Source organism: Cibotium barometz, chromosome 49 (genome assembly GCF_041138505.1).
Source record: "Cibotium barometz isolate CiBa-2024 chromosome 49, ASM4113850v1, whole genome shotgun sequence".
NCBI classification, from domain to species: domain Eukaryota; kingdom Viridiplantae; phylum Streptophyta; class Polypodiopsida; order Cyatheales; family Cibotiaceae; genus Cibotium; species Cibotium barometz.
Window position 1 is genome coordinate 5,725,838 of NC_141094.1, and position 24,844 is coordinate 5,750,681.

Genomic DNA, 24,844 nt, shown 5'->3' on the forward strand with positions numbered 1-24,844 from the left:
TAGGTGTCTTGGCACTTCACTCAGGGACCGCTTCGTCGGCCCTCGCCCATCATACCAGAAGCACACCATCTTATACCATACCTAGGCTGGTCAAGACCTGGGCAAGTTTTAGCCGCGTGAGCCGTCCTTTGAACACTCCCCGCACCAGCTGCTGTTGCAACCGAACTTCCCTTAGAAAATACATATACCAAATTCTCCCTCCAGCATTCTGGCATAAGACAGTCCTTTAAGAAAACAGGGTTTCTATGCAAGTTTTCAGTTTTGATTTTCTTTTGAATACAATGAGTATACCTTAGTTCCGTATCCCAAGACTTCTAGATCTTAGGTCTTGATTCCCAAGCAGAATTTCTCGAATTCTGAATTCTTGATCCTCAGATCAAAATCAAAGATCTCAACTTAGTTTCATTGGTGGGTGATTTGAGTGTAGATTACTGAACTGGTCACATCGTCTTTTCTTGAAACTAACGAAGGAGTTACGTCTTGGTCATAGTCTGATTGAGGGTTTGAGTCTAGAAAGGTTTGAGTCATAGTTTGATTCAGGGTTTGAGTCTAGAAAAATTCTCCTCCTTGAACTATTTTTCTCGAAGGGTAATATTTCAATTACTACTTTACTGAATTTCATTCATTGAGTATTTTGCTTAACTGAATTCAAAACTAGTCAAACGAATTCCTATGAGGAATAAATTAATCATTTATCTAAAATTATGACTTCGATAGTTTTTTTGAATTTTCTCATTACCATCCTAGAGAATATGAAACGGTAGAATTTTCCTTCACAGAGTATTTACTTATTCATTTACCAATATTCATGGGATTTAAACAATGATTAAAGAGAACTCTCATTTTGATAAAAGAAAAAAATTCTGTATGCATCTATTTATGCATAAAATCCAACTTCTATGGAAATAACACTTTTATATAAAAGAAAATCCTTTTATGCATCTATTTATGCATAAAAAATCAATTTTGATGAAACTAACACTTTTATAATAAAAAATTCTTTTATGCATCTATTTATGCATAAAAATCTATTTTGATGAAAGTAACACTTTTATAATAAAAAAAATTCTTTTATGCATCATTTTATGCATAAAATTCAATATTGATGAAAGTAACACTTTTATAATAATAATAAAAAATTTATGCATCATTTTATGCATAAAAATCAATATTGATGAAAGTAATACTTTTATAATAAAAATTCTTTTATGCATAAAAATCAATATTGATGAAAGTAACACTTTTATAAAAAAAATTATCCAATATACATCTTTCTATGTATAGAATTTAAATCTAATGAAAATCACTCTTTTATAATAAAAATAATAATCAATATGCATCTTTCTATGCATAGAATTTAAATCTAATGAAAATCACTCTTTTATAATAAAAAATAATAATCAATATGTATCTTTCTATGCATAGAATTTAAATCTAATGAAAATCACTCTTTTATAATAATAAAAAATAATCAATATGCATCTTTCTATGCATAGAATTTAATTTTAATGGAAATAACACTTTTATAATAAAAACATTTCTACTTTTATATCATCCTTTTGGTATTCTAAAACTATATCATAATATCTACAAGCATCTAGAAGCAATGTTAACCAACGTCCTTTACACTTTTTGATAAAACACATATTGAGTATCCTAACATAAATCTTGAGGATATAACTGAGCTCCAAGATTTTATGAAACTCCACAAGCCTAGCCACCCACCCCCAAGTTCAAGCCATGGTCAAGAAGAAACTTCAAGTTCATCATTTAACCCTACTTACCCCATATATTCTAATGTCACCAGTAAATTACTTAATCCGTATCCTAAATGCTATGCCTACTAACAAGTCTCAAGCATATTGTATTTTTTCTACTCTCCCATCTCAACCCTTATAATTTCCCACTAACACTCTCGCCCTCCAGGAGGTACTGCCACACCTGACCAGTCTCCCCCACGACAAACTTAGGAGATACGTCACACTCTCCCAGAAGACACCTTTATTATTTTACTGATGATACTATTCTGGACTCCTTGTCTGCTCTGCAGAGTATGAAGGATTCATAAGAGCTCGGAACCCACTGCTAAAGCCAAGACTTATGTTCAAGGTGTTAATGCAAATAATACCCTTTGAACCAACTGGACGGATTTTACCAGAGAAGCATACTCAGATATCACACCGACAAAGCAACCCTATGTACCATACCCTCTCAATTGGAATTAGAAAAGCTCCTGCCTTTGGCTAGAGAGGGCACTTTATGGTCTAACGTGGCATGGCACACCAAGTTACCAAATCCACAATTGGCTGATCTGTTGTGGAAATAAGAATGGTGGCTTTTTTTATCATTTAATGCTTCCAGATGGAGGAAGACTCATCCAGTCCACACAAGAGGGGGGTATACAACAATTATAACAGATGATACAAACCCCAAGCTGGAGGATTTCGGCATCCAGCCAGATTGGAGAAAAGAGTACCTCACAATCTCAGAATATAGACATGAATATATGTGTGCGCCACCAACTCAAAGAGTGGATCCCTTGTACATGCCACTTAAGAGAAGATGGACACCTTTAGAGTTTCAAGAGGCCAACTAACAGGATTCACATGTATGTTATAACTTTCCCATCTTCATGCCAGCCACATTTACAGATATAGGAGAGCAAAGGAAGTAGATGTTGAATTGTTGGTGCCGTATCCCAGACTCGGCACAATAGTGGCCAGCATTCGATTATTAAAATTGCCCGTGGTCCTAATAGATCAATCTAAGGAACGGTATGATGGGTATGATGAATAACTGCAGTTTGACATGAATCAAGAACCTTGTGGAGATAGAGGCATGATGTTGTATTATCATCACCTAAGGTGTCTTCCAACCTATATGCATGTCACATTCGAAGACATGGTCGACACCGAGTTCTGGAGATCACACTCCGGAGGCATTCAGAAGAACCCTAAAAAAGCTTCAATCATGCCGTAACTTCTATCGTCTCATGAGTTCGGTGACCAGGTCTTTTAACCTCGGTAACAGGTTCTGAGGACAGAATCTACATTAGGTAGGGGGATGTTAATCCCACTTTGGATTAACAAATATGCTCCTCCATTTGAGGACATTAATAAGTGTCATGCAAAGGCACTATAAAAGTTGTACATTATTAGATATTGGCCACCCAATGCCTTATTTAAGTAAGTTTTGGGCGCCCAAGTGTGAATAAGGGCCAATCGTATATAAGGCATTTTCTCATAATGAATGGACATAATCCCCCTTTGTGCTATTGAGAGCTCTTGTTTGTGTCTTGAGAGAGAGAGATTGAGAGAGAGCATTCTAGCACTTGTGCCTCTTCTATACTTGTATGTTGCATGCTTGTGTTGAGGAGTGAGAGAGAGTGATTGCCTTATGTGGTGGTGCGAGTCACCTCTATGGTGACAGTGTGGAGGTGGAGCTTGGAGGATTGCAGCTTTTCAAGTGAGCTTGGAGACCTCAAGGGACACAAGTTCGAAGAATTGGTAAGTGCCCTATGATAGTTGTGTTCTATTGCTCTTCCCTAAGGTGAATGCATTGAGTTCCCTCTTGGAGGTGTGGTAGCCCATAACACACAAGTGGAAAAAGCTACATCTAGTACATACACGGGGTGGAATTATGCAATAGAAACCAATGGTGACAACCCTCGCCTGGAAGACTTTGGAGTGTAGCCTGCCTGGCACAAGGAGTACCTCACAATACCAAAATACAGTTGGGAATACAAAATCTCTGCACCAAACAAAAGAGTTTACCCACTGTACATATCTATCAAGAGAAGACTCATGCCATTAGATTTCAAAGAAGCAAAGTAGTGGGACTCCCATGTATGCTACAACTTTCCAAAGTTCTCACCATCACAGTTTCCAAATATTTCCAGACAAATGAATCAGATGCTCGCATGGATTTGATCATGGCATAGAATACCAGATCCAGACATAGTGGCTGTGGTTCGATTTCTAAAATTTATCGTGGTTCTCATTGACCAGCCAAAGAACGATATGATGGGCATGATGTAGAGCATCTTTGCTTCGACATGAACAGAGGCCCAAAGGAATTGGGGATGATGTTCTACTATCATCACCTCAGGTATCTACCATGATATATGCATGTCACATTCAAAGATATGATAGACACTAGGTTCTAGACTTCCCACTTAGTGTTTAGAAGAATCCTAAAAAAGCTTCAGTCATGCTGCAACTTCTACAGACACGAGTTTGGCGACTAGGTCTTCCGTCCTAGGTAAAAGGTTTTGAGGATAGAACCCACATCAGGTAGGGGGGATGTTAATCTCATCTTGGATTAACAAAGATGCTCCTCCATTTGAGGACATTAATAAGTGTTATGTAAAGGCACTATAAAGGTTATACATTATGAGATACTAGCCAACCAAGGCTTTAGTTAGTAAGTTTTGGGCACCCAAATGTGAATAAGGGCTAGTTGTATAAAAGGAAATTTATTATAATGGAAAGATAGAATCCCCCTTTGTGCTATGAGAGCTCTTGTCTTATCTTGTGTATGAGAGAGAGAGAGAGAGAGAGAGAGATACTATAAAGGTTATACATTATGAGATACTGGCCAACCAAGGCTTTAGTTAGTAAGTTTTGGGCACCCAAATGTGAATAAGGGCTAGTTGTATAAAAGAAAATTTATTATAATGGAAAGATAGAATCCCCCTTCGACATTAATAAGTGTTATGTAAAGGCACTATAAAGGTTATACATTATGAGATACTCGCCAGCCAAGGCTTTAGTTAGTATGTTTTGGGCACCCAAATGTGAATAAGGGCCAGTTGTATATAAGGCAATTTCTCATAATGGAAAGACAGAATCCCCCTTTATGCTATGAGAGCTCTTGTCTTATCTTGAGAGAGAGAGAGAGAGACAGAGAGAGTGTGTGTGTGTGTACGCTAGTGCATGTGCCTCTTCTATGCTTGTGTGTGGGAGAGTGAGAGGAAGATTGCCTTGCATTGTGGTGTGAGCGACTCCGTAGTGACAGAGTGGAGGTGGAGATTGGAGGATTGGAGCTTTTACAAGTGAGCTTAGGTAAGGGACGTGAGCTCAGAGCATTGGTAAGTACCCTACGATAGTTGTTGTCTATTGCTTGTTCCATTGGTGAATGTGTGAAGTTCTCTTGGGAGGCGCAGTAGGCCATAACACTCATACATCTCAACTGATGAATAATGAGCCTCTACACTTCTGGAGAAACCTAGCTAAGGATCTATCATGTCAAAATCCCATTTGTAAGGACCAAACCCTTGAGAGTATTTTTGGGCACTCACCCTCAGGTTGGACTCAAGAGAGACCTAGAATACCACCATTTATGCTAAGAACTAGTATGGCTATCCCTTCACCACCAAGACGATTGTCATGCCTCAACCAAGACAAGTGAATTTCTCTAATGAGAAACGGACATTCCCTTGAGTGTTGATCATGAGTGTGCTCTTTACCCTATCCTCTTATTCTCTTGGTAGTGATTATGTGAGAATGAGTGTGTGTGAGAGTTCTATCCTCTTGCCCTCTTGGTCTTGCCATGTCTTGCTAGTGAGAGTGAGATATTGTCTTAGCGCGGTGGAGCATGGTCTTACAACAATGGGGAGTGCTAAGCTCTACAAAGACAACTCTCATTGGGTGGCAGCGACAAGCGAAGGTGGGTTTTCTCAAGTTCTAGCTTGCATTCATGCGGTTGCCTCTTCTATGAGAGCTATCAGGTTCCCTACAACACGTGAAAGGTGAGTACTTTCCACTTGATTAGCTTTGTGTCAGTGAGTGTGGTGCATTTTGGCTATCGACCATAAGCCCACATACTACTATAACATCATGCTTGTCCCCCAAAAAAGTAGAGTGATAATATGTGAGTTTAGGCATTACATGTCAGGTAAAATTGTCCACATAATGATAGAAATTGTAAATACATGTATCTTAAACAAAAAGAGCACCCATGAGATATCTCAACTTCATTCATGAGAAACCGTTGTCCCCTCTCCCTTCTACTATATCCAAAGTTAAGTGCATTAGGCTTGTGCTCTTTTCCTCCTCGTACAAGTCAAACCACTTTGCCATGCCATTGTGTATTGTATAACAAAAAAGTGTTTAGTTGTTAGTGAAGGTCATATGAGAGCTTTAGCTCCTTGCCTTTGCCATATAGCACCTCGCTTGTTGATGCAGCAATATCCATGATCACCATGTACTCAGTTATGTAAAGTAGTGTTTGTTGAACAAGCCAACCCTTTGCTATGGAGCTCTTTGGTCGTGCTCTTTGATGAACAAAATTTTTGACCATATTCATGAACTGCTCAAAAAAAGAACATCCATTGGCTACTCTCATGACACCTGTAAGAAGCAACATTTTATCCATGGATGAGAATATGCACTAGGTAATTCCTTTTCCATAAGGCTCAAAAGCATTATGATATCTTCTTTCATCTTTGGCAAGTCAATGAGGTCAATGTCTTTAGCAAAAACAACAAACCTATAAATAATTGATAATATCATAAATATTTCAAGTTATATGTATGTTAAAAACATGATTTGAAGAAGTATTTCTTATTGAGCAGTGCTCTTGATCAATAAATAATATCATGTATCCCATGAGTCAAATCTCAGAAGTCAAGCAGTATTAAATAACCAATGGGGTAGAACATGCTACAAAATAAGGTATCAAGTGAGTGATAATTAGACTAGCACACATAAGAAAACGAGAAATGTAGGTTTGAGTTAGTGCTTCATTATGCTCAACCTACAAGAATTTATGCCAATCACGGGACTTTAGTCCCCATAACATGCCATTCTTTGAGATGAAAAGTTTTCAAAATAAATCTACATATTCAATTGGTGTTTGGAATCTCTTGATTCATTCCAATATTTTTGTATGCTCTTAGTTCAAAAGAACCCCTGAAGCAGGACGATAAAGCTTCTAGTCCCTTCAGAGTTTCGTTGAGGCCATAGATATGGTTTACTTTTTGACTTAACAAGAAGGAAGTTTTGATGCTCGTCTGATCTAGATCTATCATGCATCTCAAAACCCACCCAAAGCTCTTCAAGATCTTTGATAAGAGGTTCCAAGTACACGGTTATGTTTGATTCTTGATGCTTTCCTAACATGTCATGAATATAGACAAGTTAATCTTACACCATTATACATCTTGATAAATAAATAAAGAAGAGATCCATAAGAACAATTTCCAATTTGGAATTAGAAGGCTAAGAATCAAGTGCTTCTTTTTTATTTCTCAATGAAAGGTAGAATATCGTAGTTAACCAATACAACAGGCTAGGTTGACCATTTGGATGATTTTATGGAGAAAGGGTTGATCCCATCAAGTGTGCTAATCTAAGTTATAGATTACCAGGTTCCTATTTGAAGACTAGCCATTCTCATTCAACATGTTAAAATACTTCACAATAATCTGTATAGGGATTGACATCTTCCCATATTCTTGCTTTGATTTTTTACATGCCAGTCCATATATTCTACAAGCGATGGACATCCGAACATAAACTTTAGATGAGGTTTTAAGAGGGAAATGTCAAAGGAATTTTCTTGGCAAATAATGTGAGTGATTTTTGTATATTCTCATCTATACATGATACAATCATTAATACAAGCATGAATATATATATTCTGAGCTCAAATGCTTTCAAGGCCATCAATAGCAATTAGTCTAGTAGAGGATTAAGCCAAGAAACACAAGATTTGACCAAACATTGAATGCTTAATCTCTGTTTTACCAAAGTCACCTACAGATTTGATGAAGAGCTTGGATCTCATTGTAGACTTAATCAAATCAAATTCTGACTTCACCAGCTTGTAGAGCACCCTTGAAAACCCCTAGGGCCAAGAGGCTCCTCTTCAAAAAAATGGTACCTGCAAATTAGCAAAAATCTAGAGCTCTAGTAGGCGGTTTGCTGTGCTGATTTGATGGGCTAGAGCACAGGTGAGTCAGCTATGTATGCCTAAAGTGGCTTGAGCTAATGTTGTTCCCATAGGGAGATCAAGCCCCTCCACTGGCTGGGGGGTATAGTGGGCTACTTGAAAATAACTTAAAAAAAGTGATTATTTCTTAATCATCTACTAATCCTAATTAGTTAGATAATGGGCTCATAAACTTGATGGATTCTAGGCTAGGCTCTGATACCATGTTAAAATTATAGCAATGTGATGAGCTATGGTGGATCCAAAAGAAATAACGCTCAATCATGTGCGTAGTAGGCATTATGCCTCTATGACCAGCATATGGAGGAGCATGGCACTCATCCAAAGCCTTTTGCCTCATGTCAGGCTCACTTGGATTCTAGAATATGCCAAGTCAAATTTTGGAATATCCCAAGATGGATTCTGGAATCCAAGTGAGCCGTGTACTTGGATTTTAGAATCCAAATAAGCTCACACTTGATTTGCAGAATCCAAGTGAGCTCACCTTTAGATTTTAGATCTGCCAAGGTCGAGTCTTAAAACCAAGTGAGCTCACATGTAGATTTCTTAGAGTGAAGCATTTCACAAAGCCAGGGAAAGCCCATTTTCTTGCCAAACAACCACTTGTCCCAGGTTCCCTAAGATGAAGAAGTGGAGATTGTGGGTCCTGACCTCCTAAATGTTGCCCTCTTCTTGGTGGAGAGAACACCATTCAATGGTATGTTGATGTTGCTAACTTACTTTCTACCCACTAATTCCCTCCAATATTCTCATAAATGGAGAAGAAAAAGGTATTTCTAGAAGCCTAAATTATCTTGAAGGCTTGCCATGAAGAGCCTTGTGGGTGGACAATTTACAACCAGGGAGATCCTTTCATGGGATACCCTTCACAAAGATGCCTTTGAATATTGCAAGGGATGTGATGCTTGCCAAAGAATGCGTAAGCCAACCAAGATAGGAGCTATACCACTTAACCCCGTTCTTACCTTGAAACCATTTTAAAAAGTGGAGTATTGACTTAGTGGTGGGTCCCTTTGAGTGAACAAGGAGAAGGAAAAATCAATACATCTTGGTATGTATATATTATGTGACAAAGTGGTGTGAAGCAAAGGTAATGAATACTTACTATAGATGGAAGTAATGTGGCTGTGTTCCTGTATGATAAGGTTTGGTGGTCCCTTAATAAGTGATCAAGGATCCCATTTCATAAAGCATGTCATTGAAGAACTTTCAGAAGTGTACAAGATTTGCCATGGGGATTTAACACCTTACTACCCCCAAGCCAATGTAGATTATATGCTTCATCCTTACTTGAACAGTGGTAGCACACATGTGAAATTTTAGCATTGTGGGCTTACCAAATTGCGTACAAGGTAACATAATTGGCCAAACCCTCTTTCAATTGGTGTATGGAATTCAAGACATTTTCCTAGTGGAGCTAGAGTTACCTTCCCTTTAAGTAGCCTTACCTGAAAGACTTGGAGAACATGAATCATTGAATAAAAGTTTGCTCCATTTGGAGTGCTTGGATGAGATCAAAAGGATGTCCATGCAATGCATCGGAGCTACACAATTAAGAATAAAAGCTAATAATGATGGGTTTCTCAAGCCAAAAGTGTTCATGATGGGTTCTTACCATGATGGGTTCCTCAAGCCAAAGGTGTTCAAAGAAGAGGGATGTCCTTGCTTATGATTCTAGATATGGTAAGTTAGGGAAGCTCCAACAAACATGGATGGGACTATTAAAAGTGGTCTAAATAGGTCCTTGAAGAAGCAAGGTTCTTGACAAACAAACTGCCCTTACTAGTAAAAGGAACAAGTAATGGTGGTGAGCTTCTTGATCCTCTTAATGATGATGGTCCTCTAGATTTCACAAGAAGGTGATCCCAAAGGCTTCCCAAACATTTTGGCAACTAATCCTTTAAGAATGATGAATAAAGAGCCTTACACCATGTACTCTCCTTATGGGTTTTGGGTTTATTCATTCTTTTAGCATAAACTCCCACCCTCCCTCCCTTGGGCTCTTTAATTCCTCCCTTTTCCAGCCCTCTCCACCTCCCTGGGTGGCATTTTCCACAATGTTCTTCTTACATTAATTTGCTATTATCTTACCACCTTCCCTGTGAGATCCCTGTTCCCACCGAGCAACGGATTCGGGGTACTAGCAGCGGAAGTAGCACTTCTCGCGCGGGATAGGGGTCCCACACTCGGGGCCTCGCCCACGGATATCCGGACAAGAGACTAATCCGTCGGTTTGTCCAAAACCGAAACCGGAAAAATTTCCTTTACCCAGAAAGCACGGGCGATTCCACCAGGATAACTCTTTACTCTAACGTAGTCAAGATCATTACTGATCAAACTGATCTGACTGCACCTTTAACGGTACTTGGTCAAATCAAGGAAGAACTTGCACTTGGATCATTGGGATCAACGCTTTTTTCCCCATTAAGAGGCACAGCCGTTGATTCCTATCCATAGAACAATTTCTATCTGGGATTTACTTCATCTATCGTAATAATAGAAATTAAATCTCGATTTACGGATCCATCAGTCCAGCCTAACCCCATCCGATCCCATGGGTTAGCCAACCGCCCAACCACTGTAGTGATGGGATCCAATTTGAAATTTGGTTAGGTTTTGTCCCGGGTACCAAGGAAAAGAGTTCCAAGGCCCCCTAGCCGGAAATTCATGCAAACATAAAACTAGCCACACCACTTACACACCCAATATGAAAATTGCCTTTTTCTTAGCATCAGCTAACTTTAAAACAATCCTTTAATGAAACCATAGTACCATTGATCACAATCTTCCAATTTATCCAGTTGATTCATAATTTCCCATCATTCCTTCATCAGAGTATCTATGGCATCATTGGCAAACTAGAACGCTCACCACCTGTCCACACAGAGGCCGTTTCCATAGTTCCTAGCCCATAATACTCGGCAATATAATCATTTATCAAGATGGACTCTCGTTGAAGATCAGCAAGATCAACCAACAGATCCATATAAAAGAGCCATGGACTCATCCGTTGAGGACCAGCAAGGTCAGTCAACCAGATCCATGCCCGGTTTCACAAAACAACTCTTACTCCTTGTTCCAATATCTTCCTCGACGCACGCGTGGGTATCCTAGGCGACCCAGAGCCCGAGCACCGTATGGTCAGCACCCTCTAGGATCCTTCGCAGGTGACCTAGCGCTTCACTCATAGGCCGCTTCCTTGGTCCCTCATCCACCGTACCGGAAGCTCACCATTTTAATCGCACCGAGGCTGGTCAAGACCTCGGCCGACCTTGCTACGCGAGACGTCCTTCATTGACTCTCCGTCAGCAGTTGCAACTTTATCAGTTAGGTCCACAACCTTAATCACAAGACGGTCAAAATGCTCCCCCAGCATTCTTGACATAAAACAGTCATTTACAAACAGCATTTACAAACAGTTTACAAAACAGTTTCTATATTAACTCTCATTTTTTCACATTATCCCTCATTAATCCACATTACTTATTCCACATTCCATTTATATATGTACTCATCCAATCACATCATTTTCCATCTCTTCACTTCAGATTCCTTCACATCACATATCATATATTCACATCCATATCCACATCCACATCCATATCCATATCCACATCCACATCCATATCCATATCCACATCCATTTATATATGTACTCATCTAATCACATCATTTTCCATCTCTTCACTTCAGATTCCTTTACATCACATATCATATACTCACATCTATACATCCACATCTACATCCACATTCACATACATCCACATCCACATTTCCATACATCTACATCCACATTCGCATACATCCACATCCATATTCCCATTCACATCTATACATCCACATCCACATTCCCATTCACATCTATACATCCACATCTACATCCACATACATACATACATCCACATCCACATCCACATTCCTATTCACATCTATACATCCACATCTACATCCACATACATACATACATCCACATCCACATCCACATTCCCATTCACATCTATACATCCACATACATACATACATCCACATCCACATTCCACATTCACATCTATACATCCACATCTACATCCACATTCACATACATCCACATCCACATTCCCATTCACATCTATACATCCACATTCACATCTATGCATATACATTCTCATGCATACATCCACATTCACATTCACACATCCACACTCCCATCTCCACATCCACACATCCACATACGTACATCCATTTCCACATTCCCATTCATATAACCCCATATGCCTTCACATCTAATCTTTTACATCACATCCATTCTCGCCCTATCACAACCCTTATCCTATCACATACACTTCTTACCTCATCCCATACACATCTTAATTCATCTTATCACCTCCTAACTTATTTCATAAGCATCTTATCACCTCTTATCACATCTTATACACTTCTTATCACATCCTATCACCTCTTATTTCTATTTATAGAATACAAGAGAATTCTTATATTTGATATAAGATTTCTTTACACATTTATTTATGCATAAATTCCATTTAAGGAGATTAATACTTTCGAAGTAAGAATCAATCTTTTATGCATCTTCCTAGGCATAAATTCATTTTAAATGAAAATGACACTTTTGAATTAAAATTCAATCTTTTATGCATCTTCCTATGCATAAATTCAATTTAGATGAGAATGACACTTTTGAATCAATCTTTTATGCATCTTCCTATGCATAAATTCAATTTGGTAGGAATTACACTTTTAGAATAAAAGAATTTCTCTTATGCATGTAATTTATGCATAAAATCCATTTATGAGGAAAATCACACTTTTAGTATAAAAAGAATATCTTTTATGCATACCTATATGCATGAAATCCAATATGATAAGAGTAACACTCTTACAATAAAATAATCAACTTTTATGCATACCTCTATGCATGAAATTCAATTATGATAAAAGTCACACTTTTATAATAAAATAATCGACTTTTATGCATACCTCTATGCATGAAATCCAATATGATAAAAGTAACACTTTTGATATAAAAAAATTATCCTTTATGCACACTTCTATGCATGAAAATTAAAAATGATAAAAGTAACACTTTTGATATAAAAAATTTATCCTTTATGCATACTTCTATGCATGAAAATAAATTGGATAAAAATAACACTTTTGATATAAAAATTTACCCATTATGCATACTTCTATGCATGAAATCCAAATATGATAAAAGTAACACTTTTATAATAAAATAATCAACTCTTATGCATACTTCTATGCATGAATTTCAATTGTGATATAAGTAACACTTTTATAATAAAATAATCAACTTTTATGCATACCTCTATGCATGAATCCAATATGATAAAAGTAACACTTTTGATATAAAAAATTTTCCTTTATGCATACTTCTATGCATGAAAATTAAAAATGATAAAAGTAACACTTTTGATATAAAAAATTTTTCCTTTATGCATACTTCTATGCATGAAAATTAAAAATGATAAAAGTAACACTTTTGATATAAAAATTTTCCTTTATACATACTTCTATGCATGAAAATTAAAAATGATAAAAGTAACACTTTTGATATAAAAAATTTTCCTTTATGCATACTTCTATGTATGAAAATTAAAAATGATAAAAGTAACACTTTTGATATAAAAATTTTCCTTTATGCATACTTCTATGTATGAAAATTAAAAATGATAAAAGTAACACTTTTGATATAAAAATTTTTCCTTTATGCATACTTCTATACATGAAAATTAAAAATGATAAAAGTAACACTTTTGATATAAAAATTTTCCTTTATGCATAATATTGAAATTCAATTTCTCCATGATTGTAATGAAATTCTTTCAATTAATCTAGGATGATAATTCCTAGAATATGGTAGGAAGTCCTCTTTTTATGCTTTGAATGAAATTATTTTATGCATAATTTTTATAAAAATTTTGCCATAGCTCCGCTGCTATGACTGATAAATCTCAATTTTTCTAAGAGATAATGCTTATCATTAAGAAAATAATTAAAATAATCTCTAATTGGATTATCAATCCATAATGGATTGAATCATTAATATACATAAACTAAAAGCATAGAAAAAAGCCATTAGTTTGGCCTCAAGCATAGCTTAATCTTGGGTTAAGGAAAAGCTTTATGAAAAGCTTGATTTGGATTGAGAACGGTTCATGAGTATGACCATTTCTTGAGTGAGAGAGAGAATTTACATAAAAATCATTAGAATTTAAACATAAATGAAAATTAACTTCAATAGCATTATGTAACTCTTCACTACTATTCAAACTTCAATAGCATTAAAAAAAAACCATACCAATTAAACTTCTCAAGCTTGAGAGGGGTTGAGAAGAGAGAAACATTGAGAAATTATAGAAAGATCAATATTCACTAATTACCTTACAACTTGCTTGATTCTTTGTTCACGGTAGAGGCCCCCAACCAATCAATTGGTTAAGTATGTTGATGGAGCCACTAATAGGGATTGAAGAAAGAGGGAAGCTCCAAAAACTAGTGAATTATTAAATGAATTCACAGTTCTTGGCTTAGGTGGAGTAGAGTAACGATGCATAAACACTATATATTTTTCAACAAGGGAGAGGCTTCTATTTATAGGAAAAATTGAGCTCCTAACCAAACAAACTGATTCTAGAATTTTCTAAATCAGTTTGGTCAATATTTGACCATTTTTAGGTCAGTTAAGCTAACTTTTTGGAACTAGACTTAAATGAGGAGAGAGGAGAGATGAAATATCTCAATTTTTATGAGTTTAAAACTCATTCAAGCATGTGAAATATGCACCTCCTTTAAAGAACTCCTCTTCCTTACATATGTGTCATAATGGAATCATTTTAATATTGCTCATAGTTTTTTTTACTAATAATCCTTGTACATTTTCAACTCTTCACCTTATGTGAAATATGCACCTCCTTTAAAGAACTCCCCTTCCTTACATATGTCATACTTTTAATATTGCTCATAATTTTTTACTAATAAACCTTGTACATTTTCAACTCTTCACCTTATGTGAAATATGCACCTCCTTTAAAGAACTCCTCTTCCTTACATATGTCATACTTTTAATATTGCTCATAATTTTTTACTAATAAACTTTGTACATTTTCAACTCTTCATCTTATGTGAGCATTTACTCATTTTTGGGTATCTTCTTTTTCAAATTGGATTTATCTCCTCCCTACACATGGATTGATGCTATTGGCCCATAGGAACCTTAATTGGACCATAATCCAAAAATTTCTGAAAATCTAGACCCTTAGACTAAGGTCCTTTATACACATTTCCAATTAATTCCAATTGCACATTGGAAAGTTCTTTTTAAATTTCTGTTTCAGGGGAACTCATCTGAATTATAAGAGATATTTTTCTATCCAAAAATATTCAAAATCTAAATATTCTCTCTCTAGAATATTTTCTCTCTCTAAGTTAAAACAGTCACAAACAAGATCTCTTATATTTCAGAAAAGGAATTGATTACAGGGGAATATACTAGACATCAAAAAGGGGTTGGGAGAGGAATCTTACATTCTACCCCACTTAAAAAACGCGAGATGTCCTCATCTCGCAACTTGTGATAATTTCGCAAGATTCACGAATATGAGACTTAGAAAATTTAATCAAGATTAACCACCAAGATAAGTCTTAAAGAGAGCAAGATTCAAAATACGAACAAGATTTAAACTTTATTCATTCTCGGAACTTATACAGTAAAGATAGAGGAACTCTTTACACTTCCATAAGCCCATCCATCATATGGTCACAAAAGCAGTCCTCACAAGCTGCACAAGTATAAGGTAACTTATCTATGGGAATGATTCTGTGGGTTATTGCTGCGCCTATCTCAGTGGTATGAGGTGTTCTAACAAAAGGACCTCTGAGAGGCAAGCCAAAAACGGGGTAAAGGCATATCTTCTCATGAGGAAGAAAACACGCCAGTAAGAAGACCCGCTCAGAAAACCCAGGATGCCTTGATCTCATGACGCAGTAGTATCGGGGACCCAAACCCAAAGCTTCAATAACCATGGCCAAGCAGACATTGTTACGAAAGTGCTGCTGACCCCAGGGTGTTACCCTAGTTTTGTTTTGATAGGTCCGCCATTTGGTTTGCGCTACAGAAGTTCCCAAGTGAGGGAAAAGTGAGCGCTCATACTGCTCTATAAAATCCTTCTTCACAGATTCACTTGCGTCTTGAAGGTGAGGAATCATTATGGATAAAACTAGTTCTTGTTGCCAAGCCATGAAGGAGATTAAGAAAGAAAGGAGATCGATGGAAGTAAGATTACTGTGAGCGACAAGTAAAAGTTACGACTTATATAAAGGAAGGAGCTAGCGTAACTTAGAAGCCAACGGTAACTTGCCACTGAAGTTTTCCCGTCTTTCCATGATTTGGGTTTGACACATTTTTCTATAGAAGGCATTAAGAATTTTGAGATGAAGAGATAAAAGAAGCTTGTAGGCTAAGTCACCTACTTTCATTGAATTCAGATATAAGGCTCACAATATTTGGGGGATAACTTCTTAAACTCCCCAATAGATAAAGAACTTCTTTTGGGCCGTACTCGAATGAAAACCAAAACCTTGGTATCCAAAACACCGATTTTCACTTCTGAACTCATTGTTCTGAATCCTTAAAATAGGCGTGACTCCTGAGAAGTATTCTAGGAAAAGGGTCTTCCTTTTTTAAACAAAAACTTTCTTTTATTTTAGAGAGGGAATAATTATAAGATCAGAAAGGGAGATTCTTACTCCTGTATACCTCGAAGATTGGGGAGGAATCTTACATTCTACCCCACTTAAAAAGTGCGAGATGTCCTCATCTCGCAAGGTAGAGGACAGCTCTTTTTCTTAAGATCCAATTTTATTCTGGGGTTCCTTATATTCTTGTCAACCCAACAGAACACTAGGATAAATATCCCTTATATAGAACTCATCATTAAATAACAATTCATTCAGATTATATCATTCATATCTTTAACATGATAATGGTCCATTAGACCGAAAAGTTTCCTTCGGAACATTCCTCCACGGAAATTCAGTCAAGCAAGTCCTCAATTTGACATCCCTTAACTTGATCTACCGATCAAGTATTAACAGCAGCAATCTGACAGCACAACCCACTAATCTCATAGTGATTTGCTGAATTCATTATCATCATTCTAGTTATGAATATCATCACAGGGACTCGTCCCATTCCCCCTCATTGTGGTTTCATTATATTTCAACTAATTTTTAAAAATCATCATTTTTCAATCAGAATTTTCAATCAGAATCCAAATCAATTCATCCATTCTCAAACAGAATTAAAAATCATATCAATCACATTCGAAATCATCATCTAGATAGCATTAACGCTTATAATTTCAAGTCTTAGATTTACTCGTATATACTATCAGTAAAGAGCTGCAGTATACTCTCGGTATATACGGGTAGTCACGGCCCTTGGAATTATAAGGTAACTACTATCATGTCTAGGCCTCAAGGAAGTCAAGGATTCTATATAATTGCGGTACTTCCATCTGAAGACCCAACTACCAAATTACGAATTTCAGTTTGAATATCAAATTGTATGAATTATCTCACACAATTATAACCTTTTTGTGTTTCTTCATAAATTTTTGATATATTTGTCTTCTCAGTTGATCTTTATTAACCAAATGCTCTGATACCAACTGTGAGATCCCTGTTCCCACCGAGCAACGGATTCGGGGTACTAGCAGCGGAAGTAGCACTTCTCGCGCGGGATAGGGGTCCCACACTCGGGGCCTCGCCCACGGATATCCGGACAAGAGACTAATCCGTCGGTTTGTCCAAAACCGAAACCGGAAAAATTTCCTTTACCCAGAAAGCACGGGCGATTCCACCAGGATAACTCTTTACTCTAACGTAGTCAAGATCATTACTGATCAAACTGATCTGACTGCACCTTTAACGGTACTTGGTCAAATCAAGGAAGAACTTGCACTTGGATCATTGGGATCAACACTTTTTTCCCCATTAAGAGGCACAGCCGTTGATTCCTATCCATAGAACAATTTCTATCTGGGATTTACTTCATCTATCGTAATAATAGAAATTAAATCTCGATTTACGGATCCATCAGTCCAGCCTAACCCCATCCGATCCCATGGGTTAGCCAACCGCCCAACCACTGTAGTGATGGGATCCAATTTGAAATTTGGTTAGGTTTTGTCCCGGGTACCAAGGAAAAGAGTTCCAAGGCCCCCTAGCCGGAAATTCATGCAAACATAAAACTAGCCACACCACTTACACACCCAATATGAAAATTGCCTTTTTCTTAGCATCAGCTAACTTTAAAACAATCCTTTAATGAAACCATAGTACCATTGATCACAATCTTCCAATTTATCCAGTTGATTCATAATTTCCCATCATTCCTTCATCAGAGTATCTATGGCATCATTGGCAAACTAGAACGCTCACCACCTGTCCACACAGAGGCCGTTTCCATAGTTCCTAGCCCATAATACTCGGCAATATAATCATTTATCAAGATGGACTCTCGTTGAAGATCAGCAAGATCAACCAACAGATCCATATAAAAGAGCCATGGACTCATCCGTTGAGGACCAGCAAGGTCAGTCAACCAGATCCATGCCCGGTTTCACAAAACAACTCTTACTCCTTGTTCCAATATCTTCCTCGACGCACGCGTGGGTATCCTAGGCGACCCAGAGCCCGAGCACCGTATGGTCAGCACCCTCTAGGATCCTTCGCAGGTGACCTAGCGCTTCACTCATAGGCCGCTTCCTTGGTCCCTCATCCACCGTACCGGAAGCTCACCATTTTAATCGCACCGAGGCTGGTCAAGACCTCGGCCGACCTTGCTACGCGAGACGTCCTTCATTGACTCTCCGTCAGCAGTTGCAACTTTATCAGTTAGGTCCACAACCTTAATCACAAGACGGTCAAAATGCTCCCCCAGCATTCTTGACATAAAACAGTCATTTACAAACAGCATTTACAAACAGTTTACAAAACAGTTTCTATATTAACTCTCATTTTTTCACATTATCCCTCATTAATCCACATTACTTATTCCACATTCCATTTATATATGTACTCATCCAATCACATCATTTTCCATCTCTTCACTTCAGATTCCTTCACATCACATATCATATATTCACATCCATATCCACATCCACATCCATATCCATATCCACATCCACATCCATATCCATATCCACATCCATTTATATATGTACTCATCTAATCACATCATTTTCCATCTCTTCACTTCAGATTCCTTTACATCACATATCATATACTCACATCTATACATCCACATCTACATCCACATTCACATACATCCACATCCACATTTCCATACATCTACATCCACATTCGCATACATCCACATCCATATTCCCATTCACATCTATACATCCACATCCACATTCCCATTCACATCTATACATCCACATCTACATCCACATACATACATACATCCACATCCACATCCACATTCCTATTCACATCTATACATCCACATCTACATCCACATACATACATACATCCACATCCACATCCACATTCCCATTCACATCTATACATCCACATACATACATACATCCACATCCACATTCCACATTCACATCTATACATCCACATCTACATCCACATTCACATACATCCACATCCACATTTCCATTCACATCTATACATCCACATTCACATCTATGCATATACATTCTCATGCATACATCCACATTCACATTCACACATCCACACTCCCATCTCCACATCCACACATCCACATACGTACATCCATTTCCACATTCCCATTCATATAACCCCATATGCCTTCACATCTAATCTTTTACATCACATCCATTCTCGCCCTATCACAACCCTTATCCTATCACATACACTTCTTACCTCATCCCATACACATCTTAATTCATCTTATCACCTCCTAACTTATTTCATAAGCATCTTATCACCTCTTATCACATCTTATACACTTCTTATCACATCCTATCACCTCTTATTTCTATTTATAGAATACAAGAGAATTCTTATATTTGATATAAGATTTCTTTACACATTTATTTATGCATAAATTCCATTTAAGGAGATTAATACTTTCGAAGTAAGAATCAATCTTTTATGCATCTTCCTAGGCATAAATTCATTTTAAATGAAAATGACACTTTTGAATTAAAATTCAATCTTTTATGCATCTTCCTATGCATAAATTCAATTTAGATGAGAATGACACTTTTGAATCAATCTTTTATGCATCTTCCTATGCATAAATTCAATTTGGTAGGAATTACACTTTTAGAATAAAAGAATTTCTCTTATGCATGTAATTTATGCATAAAATCCATTTATGAGGAAAATCACACTTTTAGTATAAAAAGAATATCTTTTATGCATACCTATATGCATGAAATCCAATATGATAAGAGTAACACTCTTACAATAAAATAATCAACTTTTATGCATACCTCTATGCATGAAATTCAATTATGATAAAAGTCACACTTTTATAATAAAATAATCGACTTTTATGCATACCTCTATGCATGAAATCCAATATGATAAAAGTAACACTTTTGATATAAAAAAATTATCCTTTATGCACACTTCTATGCATGAAAATTAAAAATGATAAAAGTAACACTTTTGATATAAAAAATTTATCCTTTATGCATACTTCTATGCATGAAAATAAATTGGATAAAAATAACACTTTTGATATAAAAATTTACCCATTATGCATACTTCTATGCATGAAATCCAAATATGATAAAAGTAACACTTTTATAATAAAATAATCAACTCTTATGCATACTTCTATGCATGAATTTCAATTGTGATATAAGTAACACTTTTATAATAAAATAATCAACTTTTATGCATACCTCTATGCATGAATCCAATATGATAAAAGTAACACTTTTGATATAAAAAATTTTCCTTTATGCATACTTCTATGCATGAAAATTAAAAATGATAAAAGTAACACTTTTGATATAAAAAAGTTTTCCTTTATGCATACTTCTATGCATGAAAATTAAAAATGATAAAAGTAACACTTTTGATATAAAAATTTTCCTTTATACATACTTCTATGCATGAAAATTAAAAATGATAAAAGTAACACTTTTGATATAAAAAATTTTCCTTTATGCATACTTCTATGTATGAAAATTAAAAATGATAAAAGTAACACTTTTGATATAAAAATTTTCCTTTATGCATACTTCTATGTATGAAAATTAAAAATGATAAAAGTAACACTTTTGATATAAAAATTTTTCCTTTATGCATACTTCTATACATGAAAATTAAAAATGATAAAAGTAACACTTTTGATATAAAAATTTTCCTTTATGCATAATATTGAAATTCAATTTCTCCATGATTGTAATGAAATTCTTTCAATTAATCTAGGATGATAATTCCTAGAATATGGTAGGAAGTCCTCTTTTTATGCTTTGAATGAAATTATTTTATGCATAATTTTTATAAAAATTTTGCCATAGCTCCGCTGCTATGACTGATAAATCTCAATTTTTCTAAGAGATAATGCTTATCATTAAGAAAATAATTAAAATAATCTCTAATTGGATTATCAATCCATAATGGATTGAATCATTAATATACATAAACTAAAAGCATAGAAAAAAGCCATTAGTTTGGCCTCAAGCATAGCTTAATCTTGGGTTAAGGAAAAGCTTTATGAAAAGCTTGATTTGGATTGAGAACGGTTCATGAGTATGACCATTTCTTGAGTGAGAGAGAGAATTTACATAAAAATCATTAGAATTTAAACATAAATGAAAATTAACTTCAATAGCATTATGTAACTCTTCACTACTATTCAAACTTCAATAGCATTAAAAAAAAACCATACCAATTAAACTTCTCAAGCTTGAGAGGGGTTGAGAAGAGAGAAACATTGAGAAATTATAGAAAGATCAATATTCACTAATTACCTTACAACTTGCTTGATTCTTTGTTCACGGTAGAGGCCCCCAACCAATCAATTGGTTAAGTATGTTGATGGAGCCACTAATAGGGATTGAAGAAAGAGGGAAGCTCCAAAAACTAGTGAATTATTAAATGAATTCACAGTTCTTGGCTTAGGTGGAGTAGAGTAACGATGCATAAACACTATATATTTTTCAACAAGGGAGAGGCTTCTATTTATAGGAAAAATTGAGCTCCTAACCAAACAAACTGATTCTAGAATTTTCTAAATCAGTTTGGTCAATATTTGACCATTTTTAGGTCAGTTAAGCTAACTTTTTGGAACTAGACTTAAATGAGGAGAGAGGAGAGATGAAATATCTCAATTTTTATGAGTTTAAAACTCATTCAAGCATGTGAAATATGCACCTCCTTTAAAGAACTCCTCTTCCTTACATATGTGTCATAATGGAATCATTTTAATATTGCTCATAGTTTTTTTTACTAATAATCCTTGTACATTTTCAACTCTTCACCTTATGTGAAATATGCACCTCCTTTAAAGAACTCCCCTTCCTTACATATGTCATACTTTTAATATTGCTCATAATTTTTTACTAATAAACCTTGTACATTTTCAACTCTTCACCTTATGTGAAATATGCACCTCCTTTAAAGAACTCCTCTTCCTTACATATGTCATACTTTTAATATTGCTCATAATTTTTTACTAATAAACTTTGTACATTTTCAACTCTTCATCTTATGTGAGCATTTACTCATTTTTGGGTATCTTCTTTTTCAAATTGGATTTATCTCCTCCCTACACATGGATTGATGCTATTGGCCCATAGGAACCTTAATTGGACCATAATCCAAAAATTTCTGAAAATCTAGACCCTTAGACTAAGGTCCTTTATACACATTTCCAATTAATTCCAATTGCACATTGGAAAGTTCTTTTTAAATTTCTGTTTCAGGGGAACTCATCTGAATTATAAGAGATATTTTTCTATCCAAAAATATTCAAAATCTAAATATTCTCTCTCTAGAATATTTTCTCTCTCTAAGTTAAAACAGTCACAAACAAGATCTCTTATATTTCAGAAAAGGAATTGATTACAGGGGAATATACTAGACATCAAAAAGGGGTTGGGAGAGGAATCTTACATTCCCAGGTATCCATTGAAGTACATTTCGCTTCCTTTCCTTTTATGCACCTCCCTGGGCATAGACCACATTATTAGCTCCCTTGGTGTAGATCCATTTTTTGAAGTACATTGTAGTTCCTTCCCCTTCTCCACCTCCCTTAGTGTCGATCACATTATTACCTCTTGTTAACCCTTGCCAGAGCTATAACGTCGATGCTGACCACCTTACCATCTTTAACAATTTTGGCCAAAGTCGAGAAATGCTGGCCACCTTACCATCTTTAACAATTTTTAGCCAAAGTCGAGAACTACTAGATTTCATTGGAATGTGCTTATATTGTATTATTTTATGTGTGTGACCTCTTGTCCATTAAAGGTGCACCATGGGATCTTAGGTGGAGAGTACTATTTGTGGATTAGGTGTTTGCACAAGCTAGAGTGACCGAATGAGTCCTAGGACCGAATTTTTAACTTTGGCCAGTCAAGAGTGTAAATCCTATAACTACACATAAAGGGAAAAATGTAACTCTCACTTGTCATTCTTTTATGCTAATGCAATAGAGTGCTCTTCTTCTCTACTCTCCTATACTATTACTGCTTGCCTTTTGTTGTTTGAGCTCTTATGTGTTGTTGCTTCTATGTGTGTGTGAGAGTGAGTCTGTAGTAAGATTGAGTGGTGAGGAGCGTCGAGCTTTCATTGGTGCATGACTATAAAGGCAACGAAGTGGAGCATTCGGGCGGCTACATGGCAACAACGCTACCTATGAGAATCCCAGGCAACTGGCTTTTACGAGGTGAGTGACACACCCCAATTTTGCATTAGGCCACGGTAAACTAGTTTCTCGATTGAGTTGTTTGTGCTCCCAAGTGCGATTAGGCAAAGACCCATATGACATTGGGTTGTTCCTTGCATTCTCTCCATCGCACCATGGCTTTCCATAAGTGGCACTACTACCGGGAATAGTCCCACTGCATAATGGTTAAATTGATCATATTTTTGGTTTTTGCAAGAAAGGAGTAGATAAGAAATCTCAAAATAACATTGATTTTGATCCATATTCTTGTTATTTTTGCATTCTTTTGTTATCTTAGGAATTATGTGTTTAGGTTTTTCATGTTGCCCTAAAACTGTGTGTCCTTTGATTTCTGCAATTCAAGTTTTTTGGTCAATTTTTATATTTTTTATATTGTATTATTTTATATTTTACACATAAAAATAGTAAATTGGGATTTTAATTTAATGAATTAGGTTAAATAAACCTTGAAATTTGTTTCCAGACATAGGATTTATCCTAATTTTAACTCCTTACATTGAGAAGTCAGGTTAAAAACAATGATTTGGGATAGGATTCGCAAACCAGATTAAATTTTTATGTTTTGGTGCAAGTTTTTTTATGTTTTTGTAGTAGTGTTAATAATGCAAATTAACCTAGCTTAATCTAGCTATAATTTGGGCCACTAGTTGTAAGTCTTTTTTTTGGATGGTCGCATTTAATGCAAGCAAGCTTTAAGTCCCAAGTCTAAAAACGAAATCTTGGAAAAATCCAAAAAACCTAACGAGCCCTTTTCGGGTAGTTATGTGGTGAAACAGAAAGCTAAAAATCGTAAACCACAAACCACAAACCGTAAAATACATAAATAAAAAAGTAAAAAAGTAAAAAAGCATCAAAAAAAAGGAAAGGAAAAAGGTAGAAGGCTAGGCGAGCAATATATATATATATATATATATATATCTGAAGGATTGGATGGAGGGACGCCTCTGGGCAACAGGCATGCATGAA